The sequence below is a fragment of the Tiliqua scincoides genome, chromosome 4, assembly GCF_035046505.1.
Source record: "Tiliqua scincoides isolate rTilSci1 chromosome 4, rTilSci1.hap2, whole genome shotgun sequence".
Classification (NCBI taxonomy): Eukaryota; Metazoa; Chordata; class Lepidosauria; order Squamata; family Scincidae; genus Tiliqua; species Tiliqua scincoides.
The window spans coordinates 134,737,248-134,752,719 of NC_089824.1; the positions used below are offsets into that span (position 1 = coordinate 134,737,248).

Genomic DNA, 15,472 nt, shown 5'->3' on the forward strand with positions numbered 1-15,472 from the left:
TTTGTTTTAAATTATGTTTTTTAATCTGTTGTAAGCCGCCTTGAGTCCCTTCATGGAGAAAGGCGGGGTAAAAATAAAATTATTATTATTATGTAATTTTAACCATTATTTCTCTGTGCATTGGTGAGAATTTGCCCTGCCCCATACCTTTCTCACATGCTGCCAGCTATTAGCAGGGATGAGAACTATATTTTATTAATAATAATTAATAAATAATAAAATATATATATTATTAGAGTACTATAAAACATAATCAACACTTCAAGTATTACACGGAAATAGTCTAATGCAAAAACCAAAATGTTTAAACCAACTGAACCAGGACACTTTAGTGTCTTTTTTTTTTTTTTTTTTTGCAGGATCACAGGAAAGAATGAAGTCAAGAACACATTGTTTTTACCTCATTAGCATATACTTGGTATAATTACATCATGGAAGGGGAAGGGTGGGCATTTTTATAATCAATAGTTTAATACTGGTCGCTCTTTTTCTGCATATGATGTGCAGTGCTCTCCTCAATCAAAATGCTATAAAAAGGTATCACATTAAGAGTGATAATGGTTGCAAACAGATGACTACAAGAAACCAGATTGTTGAATTATTGCTACATCAAGGTCACCAACTTGGACTTTGCTGGCTGGGCTCCATAGAGAGCAGGTTGAAACACTGACACCTGATAAGACTAGACAGAAACCAAGATTAACTAGCTTTAGACTTTAAAAGAGGGGGAGAGTATACTGCCTTGGAATGGAAAATATTGTACAGAAATATACCCATGAAAAACTAAAGATGCATCCATCTATGATCACAAATCAACCTTCCACGTCATCGATTATTTATAGTCAAAATATTAAGATCACTAGCTTATGGTAACTACGACATTTTCTCCAGAAAGCCATCCTGCTAAATAGGTTAGTATCAAGTTAAGAAACAGCAATATGGCCTCAAGGTTATCCACTGCATTTCATAGCCAAATAGGTATTTGGACACAAATCTCTCCAATCCAACACTCTAAGCCAGAAATTTTCAACCTTTTTCATCTCATGGCACACTGATAAGGCACTAAAATTGTAAATAAAAAAACAAAAAAAACTTGCTGATGTGCCTTGACAATTGACAAGCATACTGCACTGCCAGTGGGGGGGCGGGGCTCACATCCCCCAATGGCCCTACTAATAAATGACCCTTTCCAAACTCCTGCAGCACAACTGCAGACCATTCTTGGCACACCAATGTGCTGCAGCACACTGGTTGAAAGTTACTGCTCTAAATACTACATCACACTGACCCTTAATCTTAACGACAGCACAGTTGTGTCCAAAGCAGCAAATCTTCACACAGAAAACTATACAAAGTTCAGGAAGTGGAGAGCAGCTGCTGTTATAGGGTCAGTTGGCATTCCTATTGTATTAACTGTGGATGTCCCAGACCAAAAAAAAAAAAAAAAAAAAAGTCTTTCAAAAAGAGATCCCATTTTAATTTTATCTTTTCCTCATGCTTCAGCCCACAATACAGCTTACAACACCAGTGAAGGCATTACACTGCCAACCAGTGTAGAAAACAGAGCAGCAGATGGACCAGGGCCGTACTGCCTTGGTATAAGGCAACTTCATACCTGATAAATCCAGCAAAAACTGTAGTAAGGGAGGGGGTGATATTCTGCCTCCAGAATTGAGGAGGAGGTGATCTAGATTGGGACAGCTTTGGAGGGGCATTAACTTTTTTCTCTTGCCACAATTCCAGTCCAGCCACTCCCCAGCTTCAATCCCAGCTATTAAGTAAAATTCAGCACATCAAGACCAATGACACATTTAATCTGATTTGGCCCTCAGCAGCCCCATAGACATTTACACAAGTTATAGCCAAGTCCATCTCTTCACCCACACACAGTGTAGAATCTGGGAGGACCTCATTGTATTACAAAAGATACACACAGTATTTGCAAATCTGATTTACCAACTCCAATGAGGGAAACAGATCAACATTGTAGTTCCTAAAACATTCATTTTTCCACTACCTTCTACAAATTTTTTGGTTAAGAAACTTCCTTATTTTCAGTTACTGTTTTTAGAAGGATATGAGGCAGCAGTGATATAATTGACTGCATTCTTTCTTCTCCAGATCTAGTCATGATAACTAGGAATAATTTTCATTCTGTTTTACATTATAGATTTGGGATAATATGCAAATACATCTATTGGGGAGGAGTAGTTTCTGCAAAACATTGCTTATAAAATTCATTGCCACCCATGTTGCAATTGCCATGAACAAAGTTTTGTTTTTTAAGAGACTGGGGGTGCAATCCTAACCAACTTTCCAGCACCAAGGTAAGGGTAATGCAACTCTGAGGTAAGGGAACAAACATTCCCTTACCTTGAGGAGGCCTCCATCAGTGCCCCCAACTGCAGGATGCAGCACATGCCCAACTGGCACAGTTATGCCAGTACTGGAAAGTTGGTTAGGATTGGTTAGGTTAGATTACTGGCTACTAACAGTACTATCCAAAAGCCAGATGGTGGGAACAACTAGGATAACTTCCTTCCTACTTCTGTGGTTCACAGGAACATCTGGCTGACTTCCAAGAACAGCGCACTGAATGAGATGAATCTGATGGACTGAAATGCATGATCAGTCCAATAGTTATACATGTGTATCGCCCCTCATGGTAGGCCAGAGGTTTGCTTCTGAATCTCAATGTTTAGCTACTACAAGAACTTTTCAGCTGCAGAAACAACTTTCTAGTGGGAGCAAGTGTGGCTTGAAATACAGTACTTCCTTTCTAGAGCCAGGGGGGGTTATCAGGATCACAGCAGTAATTAATCTTTCATAAGATTAATTACATTTTATCTAAAAATGCACATTTCTCAACCTGATGTACCACCCACTATTTTACCCCCTTCAAAAAATTCACATTGAATAAATATATTTTAATCTATTTTGTCTCAGACTATATATTTTCTTTCTAGCCTCTGAATATTTAAGCCCCCCTCCACAGATGAAATGGTTGCCATTTTCCATCTTTAGACCACCCAAGAAATCTTACAGCCAATAAAGAGTTTGCTAATCAATTTTTCTGCATCATAGTCTTGAATTACCCCATAGCATCTAGATCCAACACCCTTCCATATCTTTTACATAGGAAAGTATACCCAGTCAGAATGTTTTTATACATGGGCAATCCTTCTGTATATGTTAAAAAATCTGCTATAGCCATCATTCATTTCCAACACTTAAACCGCACCACTTCTGCAGTTCAGCTAGTATTGTGCCATTGACAAAGCACCTGGAGGCAATTCGCTTTAGTATGTACAGTATATATGGTGAGGCAACAGTCCAGATGGATTTCCAACCACTTTCAGGAAATTTTTCCTAGAACTTCCTCTACCCCATTTTCCTTAGACAACCTCCTCAACTTTTTCCAACTTTACCATCATCCCTAAAATTAGAACCCTTTAAATGTATTTTTCTCAGAAGGCATTTGCCAATTTTATACTAGTATCATTCTTTTCCTTGTTTGTCAATGGAAAAAGTATCCTACCACAGGTAGCAAATTACTGTGTCAGAGCAAGACAGTGTTCCAAAAGCTGGCTGGGGTTCCTCCATAAAATAATGAGTAAAGTTTGATGATGTTCCCAGAAAATTTGCTCACCATTCCTGGCCTTGCCTTGCAACATGCAGCTACAGGGAACATTTGGGGTGTGTTGTATGGTGCTTCCTACAAGGGATGGTGAAACCCAACAAGCCTGGCCAGTTTATCTGAATACACCAACACACACCAGACAACAAAATCCTCCAGGAGGCACAAAGGAGTGTCTTGACTTATCTGTCAGTGTGGAAAGACATCCCTGAAGGTAAGAAGCATAAAAGCCAATGAACCAATGCAGACATGACTCCCTCCTACCTCCTTCCCACACAAACACCTAAGGGTCCAATCCTATCCAACTTTCCAGCACCGGTGCAGCTGCAATGCAGCCCCAAGGTAAGGGAACAAATGTTCCCATATCTTGAGGAGGCCTCTGTGACTGACCCACCACCACAGGATGCATTGCACACCCCATTGGCACAGCTGCACCAACACTGGAAAATTGGATAGGATTGGGCCCTAAGGCTGCAATCCTATACACCAGTGGTTCTCACACATTTAGCACCAGGACTCACTTTTTAGAATGAGAATCTGCCAGGACCCACCGGAAGTGACATCATCAAGCAGGGAAGTTTTTAAAAATCCTAGGCTGCAATCCTACCCACACTTACCCAGGAGTAAGTCCCATTGACTAACATTGTTAAAAGAATATACATAGTAGCTTGTTAAAAATACAGATCTGTAACATTTCCCCAAATGCAGTCACATGCCACGGTAGCATTAAATATAATATATTAAAAATAAAATATTGAAACAAATGGGGACCCACCTGAAATTGGCTCATGACCCACCTAGTGGGTCCCAACCCACAGTTTGAAAAACACTGCTATACACCTTTAAACCATTTCTACCCAACACTGCATATATGTAACAGGGATCAAATGTATACACCTGTGGGCCAGGCAAAAAAGTTAATTGGGAGCAAATCCCATTGAACTCAGTGCTGTTTGCTTCTGAGCAGACATGCATAGATTTACACTGGAAAGAGACATGTGGCACTCCCAATCACCCTTCTGGATCTTCATAGCACTAGTGAGTAGCAGAATCAGTAGCAGACAAGAGTGCCCACACCAAAACTGGTCAAGCAGAAAATTCTGCATTTAGGTAAACAGAGTAACAGATAGCACCTTTTGGATTAGGCTTAAGGAAACCCAGAAGCCTCCTTACCTAGCAACAGCCTGTGGAAAGTCTTCTGTACTTAGTTTAAGGAAAGAAAAGCATAGCATCTGTATCAGATCACAACCCCGAAAGGACACCACCTTCACCATCTGCAGGACACCTGCTCCTTACCTTGCTGAGCACTGCCCATGTGGCATAATCTAAGTGCTACAAAGTCAAATGAAGTGACAAGCAAGTCACTAAGAACCGTCAGAGAAAACCCAGTCAAGCCTCTCTTATCTTGCAGGGTCATATACACCAGGCTCTGGGGAGACTTCCTGCTTTCTAACACGCTGCAGCACATCTCTGAGACGGGCGGGGCTAAGGAGGTATAGTAAGAAGGCTAACTGGGCTGGCACCCTGACTGATTTCAGTCATCAGAAGCCAGTCCTACTGAATTCATTGGAGCTTACAGCAAAGCCTATGCATGACTACTCAGAAGTAAGTTCCATTATAGTCAATGGGGCTTACTCCCAGGTAAGTGTGCATAGGATTGCAGCCTTATTTAAGGCTGCAGCAGTTTTACCTTTTCACCCTTGGAAGTAAGCCCCAGTGAACTCAGTAGGGCTTACTCCTGAGTAAAGATGCATAGTTGCAAGTCTATAGTATGACTTACTCTTGAGTAAAGATGCACAGTTGCAAGTCTATGTCCATTTGCCCCAAATAAGTTCTATTCAACCCATTTCTGCCTGGCCCACAAGTGTACACATTTGATCCCTGTTGCATAAATGCAACGTTGGATAGAAATGACTTTTAACTCAGAGGGACTGCCTTCTTCCTACGCACGTATCCATCATGTATCCATCGGTAGCTATCTGCCAACATTTAGATGCCTTTTCCTCTCTCTCACAAAGAATAATTGCTCATGTTACAAAATGTGTTCTCAAGTATCTTTTTTCTAGATAAAGAGATGATAATCCTATACACACGTTCTGTTAAATCCTTTCAAAATCAATAGATGTTCCTAAGTATGTTTGTTCTGGATCTGCTTCTGGATCAGCAACTGTTCAGAAAACCCCCCACTCAAAAAATTTTATTTCAAGAAGAAAATCAGAACAAAGAGACAAAATGGTCAATGTACAACCCATTAATCAAGCCCAGGTTATTCTGAGCAGTTGCTGTTAACTGCAAGATTTTCAGTATTTACAGAGCAAGGGTTAAGGCAATTCAGCAACTAGACTTCACCTGGATTCTTCACTTTAACCCTTCACATACACATCCCAGTTCAACAGAGTGCAGCACCCTTTTCCAGTTCCACCAAGTCAACTCAGTATCAGAGGCCAAAGTCTTCATGGTGCACTTTCTTACAGACCGTGGTGAATAGGATTTACTGCATTTCTATTCCAACCTTCCTCCAAGGAGCTCAGGGTAGGACACGTAGACACCCCTCCCCCAACTTAATAACAATCCTATGAGGTAGGGTAGGCTTAGCTACAATAACTGATCCAAAGTTACCTAGTGAATTTCATGGTTGAGCAGGGAATTAAACCTAGACCATCCAGATCAGAGTCAGCCCACTAACCACTACACCACAGCGCATGAAAGTAAACCATATGGTACAAACTAGAGCTAGTGAGATTAGGGCCCAATCCTATCCAACTTTCCAGTGTTAATGCAGCTGTAATGCAGCCCTAAGGTAAGGGAACAAACATTCCTTTACCTTGTGGAGGCCTCTGTTACTGCCCCCCCCCCACTGCAGGATGCAGCATGTGCCCCATTGGCACTGCTACATCAGCGCTGGAAAGTTGGGTAGGATTGGGCCCTTAGTGAGCAGACAGATGTCTGGTTTTCAGCATGATTTCACCTTGTGTGATTTTAATCCCAATCTAGCTGTGACAGATGAACATGCAGAGAAATGGTGATACAGTAGTACAACTAGTGGTATAGTGGTACAGTTAGGTTGGTGGCACAGTGGTTCCTAGAGTAATTGTTTGGGTGTGGCATCATGATTGATAGTAGAATTCCATTGTTTTCGACCAGTGGTTCTCAAACTTTCAACACCAAGAACCACTTTTTAGAATGAGAATCTGCCAGGACCCACCAGAAGTGACATCATCAAGCAGGAAAGTTTTTAACAATCCTAAACTGCAATCCTACCCACACTTACCCAGGAGTAAGTCCCATTGACTATCATTGTTAAAAGCATATCCATGTACTTAGTAGCCTGTTCAAAGTACAGCCCAAATATAGCCACATATCATGGTAGCATCAAATCTAATATATTTAAAATAAAATATTGAAAAGAATGGGGACCCACCTGAAATGGGCTCAACCCACAGTTTGAGAAACTAGTGGGTCCCAAACCATAGTTTGAGAAACACTGTTTTAGACTCAGAAGGGGACTGTTGGTGCTGTGTGTATCATATTGACTTTGTAGCTGAGCTGAGTTGTATTATGCTACTAGGACAACAAATAATTCTGCTTAATTTGGCTTGGCCTTATTTGCATTGAACCAGCAACCATTTGGCTTGGGACCATAAGGTTGGGCAGCCCTGACAAATTATTTCACTATATACCTCTCCCATTCTGGAGGATCAGGTTGGGGATCAAAGGTGAAAGAGGCTGCAATCCTAACCTCACTTTCCTGGGAGTAAGTCCCACTGAACACAATAGGACTTGCGTCTGAATAGACCTGCTTAGTATTGCTCCCAGAATTCCTAGCAGAACAAAATGCGTACAATCCCATGATAGGTTCTCCACTCTCTGCTGACCTAACCCTGAATTGCCAACAGATCAATTAAGTGAGACCTGCAGTGCTGCTGCTATATGATCTAGCATGAGTTTTGATTATAATAGTACAGTGCTTGATAAATAGTATTATAGCATGGTTTAACTGGCACTTACTGAAACTGGAATCGAGTTTTCAACTGCAGCCTTAGGGACCAATCCTATCCAATTTTCCAGTGCTGGTGCAGCTGCGCCAATGGGGCATGCAATGCATCTTATGGTGGGGCAGCAGTCACAGAGGCCTCCTTAAGGTATTGGAACATTTGTTCCCTTACTATGGGGCTGCATTGTGGCTGCACCAGCACTGGAAAATTGGATAGGATTGGGCCCTTACAGTCCAATCCTATGCATTTCTACTCAGAAGTAAGTCACATTATAGTCAATAGAGCTTACTCCCAGAGAAGTGTGGATAGAATTGGGCTGCTAGTGATTTATTGTTCCATACTCCCCACTTTTCCAAGTGGTAAGAAGTTCCTGGGGCAGCAGCACTGCAGGATTTCTATGTCCTTGTGGGAGAGGCTTATGCTGTGCTTTGTAATGTCTGCTTATTGCAAAAATACAGGCTGAGCAAACAAGCAGCCAGCACAGTGAAAATTATCAGTTCAACAAAATGAGATGATCTTCCCAAACTTCTCCTAGGAGTCTCGGGAAGGAACTTCAACTATAAGGTAAAACCTGGTCACCCCAAATCTGAATTCCTTTTCTAATGCTGATGTGTGCCCCTGTGGACCCTCAAAAGTGGAAAGTGTCCATTTTCTCTGAAGTTGGTTGAACACTTTCCAGGGTGCCCTTGGCACAGCCGCTGTCCTTTCCAACCTCAACCAGGGCGCTCTAGGAAAGGAGACATTTCTCCATTCTAGGAATGCTCTAGGAATGAAGCTGTTCCTCCACTTCCTGAGAAATGTCTGCATGCCTAGGCAACGGTAGAGAGGAGATTGGAGGCAAGGAAAGTGGAGAGGCAGTACAAAGGAATCCTGAAAGGTTGGCAAGCCTGCCCCCAAGCCCCCTTCCACATGTACCCTTAAAGAGCCCCCTCAGCATTGCTGCCCCACTTTCCACTAGGGCACTCTAGAAATGGAAGCACTCCATGGTGGAGAGCAGAGCAGCAGTATGGAGGGAGCCTTCAAAGGTAGAGGTTTAACAGACTTATGGGGGAGAAGAGGATGTTTGAATTAAGAACTTGTGACATTAATCAACATCTCTTCTTCCCATTAATCCATTTAATCAAAGGTTCTCTGCATTCAGAAACCCCCTGCGCCAGGTTACCTCGGGCCCAAGGATGCCAACCTCTTGATATGTGCAGAACTTGGGCTCAGTTGACTGCTGTAAATTGGCCTGAGGGGATCATAGCCTGTGCCTTTCATGAGCCAATAGACAGTCAGTCTGAGTTTGTCTGAGTTAATCATTATAAAGTTTTGTTTGAGCCAATGGGGTCACTGTTGAGGAAAGTAAACTGAGTACCTTGTAACAAGCCCTTGATAGTTGGAGGACCAAATGGAAAACTGCTGTAGGAGAGAAGGCTGCAGTACCAGTGGAGGAAAGGTAGAGGCTGCTGTGCACAGAGGAACTGAGGCTATAAAAGGGGCTGCACCAGCAAAGAGAGTTCAGAGACCAGTAGGGAAGCTCTGCAGAGAGGGAGCTAGAAGAGCAGGCTGGAGAGATCACCAGGGAAGCTCGGTAGAGAAGGAGCTGGAAGGAGCCCTGGGAGAGGGAACCTTTTGCTGGAGCTGAGAACCAGAGAGGAACTTCCATCAAGCCTCTGGCCCTTGACCTGCCTCAGGTCCTCTCTCAATTGGGGGAATTTGAGATAAGGTCTTTCCATTTGTTTGGTTCAGGTTCCATTCCTCCTAATAAAAGCCTTAACTTAGTTTGGTGTCAGTGGTCTCTTTTGATCCTGCATAACACTCTGATACCTCCACTGAGTATACTAGTCAAACACTAACCTTTTTTGCTGAACTGCTTATATCAGAGGTTCTCAAACTGTCGGTCACGACCCACTTGGTGGGTCGCAATTGAATTTCTGGTGGGTCATGATAAGATGATGGCTGCCATCTTGGAAAAGGGCAAAATGAAGTTGGCAGTGCCATTTTGAAAAAGGGCAGACCTGGGCGGTGCCATTTTGAAAAGGGCAAAATGACCCAGGCAGTGCCATTTATAAAAAGTGCAAATAGACCCAGGTGGTGCCATTTTGAAAAAGGGCAAACAGACCCTTGGGGAGCCATTTTAGACTTCCAGGCACAGAGTAAACAAACAGAAAGCGGCTTGCACATGCACAGGGCAGGCAGCGTGCCACTTTTCCTCTGTGAGTGTGCTGCTGCCCAGCCCCCATTCAAAGGAGGGGAGAGAGGAGAGGAGAGTGTGCTTGGAGATTTTTAGGTGCGTGCTCCCTCATTTTGGGGGGCATGCAAGACCCCTCTGTTTGGCTCCCTTTAACCTTAGGCAGGCGAGAGGGGGAGTCAAAAAGCACCCTGGAGTGGGGACCATGGGTGGCAGCGGAGGTGGCTTCAGCACCCACACTCTGCTGCCATGCGCTCAGTCAGGCGAGAGGGAGTGTGGAGAGGCCAGGCAGGACAAGCGAGTGCTCCCAATATAGCTACCCCACTGTTTGGCTCCTTTCAGCAGCTGGGAGAGAACAGTAGGGCATCCCTGTCTTTCCAGCTGTGAGCAGGATGCTCCATGGCCCTGCCCCACACTTCTCTGATGCACACCATTAAAAGTAGTCAGATATGATACATCTCTCCAAGTGCCTTGGTCATCTCTTCTGCACTGAACATATGTCTGAGAAGCTAGAGACAGGGGGTTGGACTAGATGACCTTTTAGGTCGTTCCATGATTTTGGTGATCATCAGGGTTGTGTGTGAAATGGGCTGAAAGTAAGCACTGAGCTTATGTCTGAGAAGCTACAGACGGGGGTGGACTAGATGACCTCTCATGTCCCTTCCAGTTCCATGACTTTGGTTTGGTTTGCATGTGAAATTAACTGAAAGTAAAGTCAGTGTATGTGGCAGAGAAGCATTTGGAATCTTCAGGGTAATTTGTGAAATGGGGTGTGTTACTGATGATGGGAATGGTGGTGGCTGTCCTGGCAGCTGAGTGGTTTCAAAGCCCACAAGGCTCACTCCTTGATTGTATCTCTGGTTCAGTCTTCAGAGAATTACAGCTCTACCATGGTCTTTCACCAATTTTGCTTTATTGTTGTCAGCTGACAGTTCTGGCATATGTTTAAAACTTCCTACTTCGTGGTTCTGGTTTTACAGATGCAGGTTGTTAAACTTTCATATTTATTCCTGGAAGCATTAAGATATTAAGTAGAAATGGATAATTGCTTTTTAAATATAAACACCAGACCTTTTCAGAGCACAGAATCATGTCATTAATTTTGCGAACTTGGGAGCCCTGACTTCCACATTGCCCTATGCACGCCCAAACACTGTTTCACCTGCTGGCATCTTTGTCTCCAAAGCACCATGACCCAGGCTAGTTCCAGGGAGTGAGTAATAAGATTTAAGGATCTTTCCTTTTGGAGAATATCACAAAGCTACATTAAATGATGTTCCCAACTTAACACAATGGGCAGTAAGAACGGCTTACTTCTGGCATAGTACAATGGTAGCAGCGGGAGGGGGGAGAATTGAAAGAAGCTTCTGAGCTGGAATATTTTCTCTTGTCATTTACAGTTTGAGTTCCTAGGTAAGAACAGTGATGTCACTTCCTGTTTGATGAAATCACTTCCGGCTCTAATATCACAGTGACGGCACTTCCTGCTTGATGATGTTACTTCTTGCGATGACATCACTTCCAGGTTGATGACATCACTTCCGGTGGGTCCCAGACAGATTGTCATTCTCAGAAGTGGGTCCCAGGCTGAAAAGGGTGAGAACCACTTTCTTATATTATCTACATTTTATATCCAGCAAAGTGAGCAGAAGGCATTATGTCTCAGTGCTGAGGATCTCCATAAGACATCTCATTCAGATTGGGCAAACACCTAGGACTAGATTACATTCATCTCTACATGTGGGTAAAGCATAAGAATTGCATCATAGGGTTATGGGGGTGAGTGAGGCAAAACAGATAAATCTTTTTTTTCTCTTCAGGAAATATGATTTCATTCTATTCCTACCTCCTTGAGTAGTGTAACATGGAACCAGTCAAAGTAGTATTAACATTAAGTCCATGGCTGTACATTTGTGGGATTGGATCTTACTGTGCTCAACAACTTGTGTTTAACCCTTATCCAGCTGAACTGACCTCAGCAGTGGTGGATTAGTTAGGTAGCAAGAGGGTTAGGAGGGATGGTTATTGCAATAAAGCAGAGCAGATACTATGTAATTTCCTTTAATTAAGGCAACCAGAAAGCCCAAGTAGCACAAAGAACAATTATATATTCTTTGTAACTGCCTATTTCATGATGCATATATTGGACAAGAGCCATACCATAATACCCAATTAATGTCAGATTGCTAGTCTCTTGGGGCTCATGTCAGTTATGAGATTGGCCTTCAAGACTGAAACTGTAGTTTCTGTGTAACATCTACAGGAGTTCAATATAAAACGAACCCTTACATAGTAGAGTTTTAATAGTAGTTTTTAATATAGTTTTAGTTTTAAACAAAGTACTAGTTTTTTTTTTGTATATACATTTTATTGAAATTTTCACATTACATTATATCTATAGTAGATCCAAAACATCAAGTTTCAATTCACTCCTTACATTTCTACATATTTTTCTTTACTTCAATATAAATTTCATTTCCACTCCCCCCTCCCTCCCCACCCCGGACTGCCCACAACGTTTTAACCATTTATCATTTTATTTTTTTCACCAAGATAAACTTTTGTTCATTGTATAGTTCTTATTAACATTCTAATAACATTAATGAACCCTTGACCTTCCAATTTTTCTCCAAGTAGGCTTCAGATTTATACCATTCCAAATGAAATTTCTCTAGCATTTCATCATTCAAACTTCTCGTAATTTTATCCATTTCCATCATATATATCATCTTTTGTAGCCATTCGTCTATATCAGGCACTTTTTCTTGCTTCCAATACTTCGCATATATCATCCTTGCTGCTGTCACCATATACCATAATAAAGTTCTATCATTGACTGCTATTACCTCTAAGTTTAAACCTAGCAAGAACAATTCCGGACTCTTATAAATTGTGTATCTTAATACCTTTGTGACCTCTATAAATATCTCTGCCAGAAATGCTTTGCTTTTTTACAAGTCCACCACATATGGTAGAAAGACCCCTCTGGTTGAGTCACGGAGCTCTGAACAAGCCCTGGTGAGAACGGGGCTAACGGGAACTTCTGCTTTTTTTGGTTGGAGGGCATTTAAAAGCCCACCAACATCCTCCCCCAGGTAGGGGAAGGGCTGGGGACGCCTGAGACCGGAGGGGGGTGTGAGTTTGGCTATAGAGGAGCGCTGAATAGGGGTTTCTGTATCTGCTTTGAACTCCCCCCCAGTGAGCAAATCGGCAAGCACTAAAAGGAAGTGGTTTGGAGGGCAAGTGTTACAAGAGCTAACAGGCAAGCACTAACAGGAAGCAAGCTGGAGAGCTACAAACGCAATCCCCTCTGGCAAAGCGGGGCAGACAGAAGCAGGCAGTGAGAGGAACCAGACAGCCCAGGAGGCAATGACAAGGGGACAAACAAAACAAAAACAGATGAGTCATGAGCATGATGGAGGGGATTTGTGAACCGCATATAACTGAAACTGCAGAAACTGAATCTGTGAATATGGGGGACCTACTGTAATAGATTTCAATTACCAAAATCTATATATACAGTAGAACCTCCAAAGTTGACCACCTCTCTATAATGACCACCTCCTTAAGTTGACCTAATTTTCTAGAGCCTTTTTTTTTCTGTATGTTGACCACCCCCCTATGTTGACCAATTCCTCCAGTCCCTTGGGTGGGCAACTTAAAGAGGTTCTACTGTATTTAAAATAATGGCAAGTTGGGCTTATCATGTTTCTTCACTGCTAAAATTTTTATCTGCATAGGTGAACCTTCTCATTATATTGGAACTATAACTACAATGATTTTTTTTGGGAAAAGATTAATCACAATTAAAACCACAACCATATTTTTAGTTATCATTTCTCCTGCATGTCTTTTTTCATGGTTTGATTTACTCATAGAGACATGACAGGAGAAGGAACTGGAATAAATATATCTCCAGTTTGGAGAAGGGGGAAAAAAAAGATAATCCATTCAAAATTACCACACTCTGGACTACAACAATGCATCAAGTAATATAAATACTATACCTCTTGCTGATTTTTCCCCTTCTTCAGGCAAACTCACAGTTGAACTTTTATCCTAATGTCAAAGGTTGACAATTTACAATCCTGATTGAAATGCCACATGCGTAAACATCAACTCATATGCATACAATGCAAAAACAATTCCAGCATCTGCTTGTCTGTGGTACTTCTTACTGTGCAAATCTGTCTACACACATTGATTCTATTTAATCCTTCTTCAGAGTGACTCAGTGAGCACTCAGTGAGTAAGAAATTTTGGAAAGCATCCCTCTCATTACAACACAAAGCGGCATTGTATGTCTTCCTGAATATAATAAACTCTGCCACAGAGTTGTAGAAAAGGCTGCATATTTTTTTACAATCATGATTGACCTGTTCTATTAAGAGGTGATGGGAAAAGAATCGCATGCAGAGAATATAGACGTCCTTTTTTGTGTGTGTGTGTTTTTTACAGCATAGTTAGACTAACCAAATTAGGGCTTGGGAACACCCACAATTCATGTTATTGTGAGTTTTATTTTTTTCATCCATAGTGAGACTTGCTTCTCAAGTTCCTGTACACGGAGGTCTATCAGAAAGGGACCGGTGGAGAAGAGTTCCAAGAGAGAAAATCCTCACAGCCCAATTGTAAACTCGTCTCTTTAGAAGTCCTATTGTAGTCAATGGGGTTTACTCCATGGTATGTGTGGATAGGATTGCAGCCTAAATCATATTTCAGAGCAATCCAGTTTAGTCTAACAGCACAACCCTATGCATGTTTCCTCCGAAATCCCATTCTGTTTAATGGGGCTCACTCCCAAGTAAGCGTACACAGGATTGCAGCCTATGGTGGCTCTCCTGTAATTAAACATCATTTGAGTGTCAGTGAAAAGCATTTAGCAAATTATAGATCGTATAAACCATTATGTTTAACTGCCTGGAACACTGGCAGATTATATTTTATTATAAATACAGGTTGAGTATCCCCTATCCAGAATGACTAGGACCGGAAGTGTTCCAGATTATGTATTTTTCTGGATTTTTGAATATTTGCATAAACATAATGAGATATCTTGGGGATGAGACCCAAGTCTAAACACAAAATGCCTATGTTTCATATACACCGTATAATAACAACAACAACAACAACAACAACAACAACAGGTATTTATATACCGCCTTTCTTGGTCTTTATTCAAGACTTTATTCAAGGCGGTTTACATAGGCAGGCTTTATTTAAATCCCTTATTAAATAGGGATTTTTACAATTTGAAAGAAGGTTCTTTCTTTCAAGAACCACAACATTCAGGTGTTTCATTCCGATATGGCTTCACATCCTGGCCTCCATCCTCCCACGCTCAGAGCAGATGGAATAGCTCGGCTTCAGCTTGTCAGCTGCTTCAAGGTCGCACGGTGCCGGTGGCCTTGAACTGGCGACCTTGTGGATGTTATCTTCAGGCAGACGGAGGCTCTACCCTCTAGACCAGACCTCCTGCACATAGCCCTATGCACATTTTTAATAAATGCACATTTTTAATAAATACAGTTTGTGTACATTGAACCATTGTTTCTTATTCTGTTATGAATGCGCACTGACCGACACCTGAGGTCATGTTATATCGTATCGGTGCTCAAAAATGTTTGGAATTTCAGAGCATTCTGGTTTGCAGAATTCCAGATAAGG

General features: G+C 42.0%; 1 protein-coding gene across 2 annotated transcripts in view; it reads right to left on the bottom strand.

Annotated features, from left to right (window-relative positions):
- LOC136647685 (ferric-chelate reductase 1-like) overlaps positions 1 to 5,007 on the bottom strand; it is a 29,071-nt gene extending 24,064 nt beyond the window's left edge. Inside the window, exon 1 of one of the 2 annotated variants that reach the window (XM_066623371.1) lies at positions 4,934 to 5,007. The gene's annotated coding sequence lies outside the window, so the exon portion shown is untranslated. Of the gene's footprint in view, positions 1 to 4,810; positions 4,901 to 4,933 lie in introns of those variants that run through there. The other variant, XM_066623372.1, reaches the window with a different exon arrangement.
- Between the last annotated feature and the right edge of the window lie 10,465 nt (positions 5,008 to 15,472).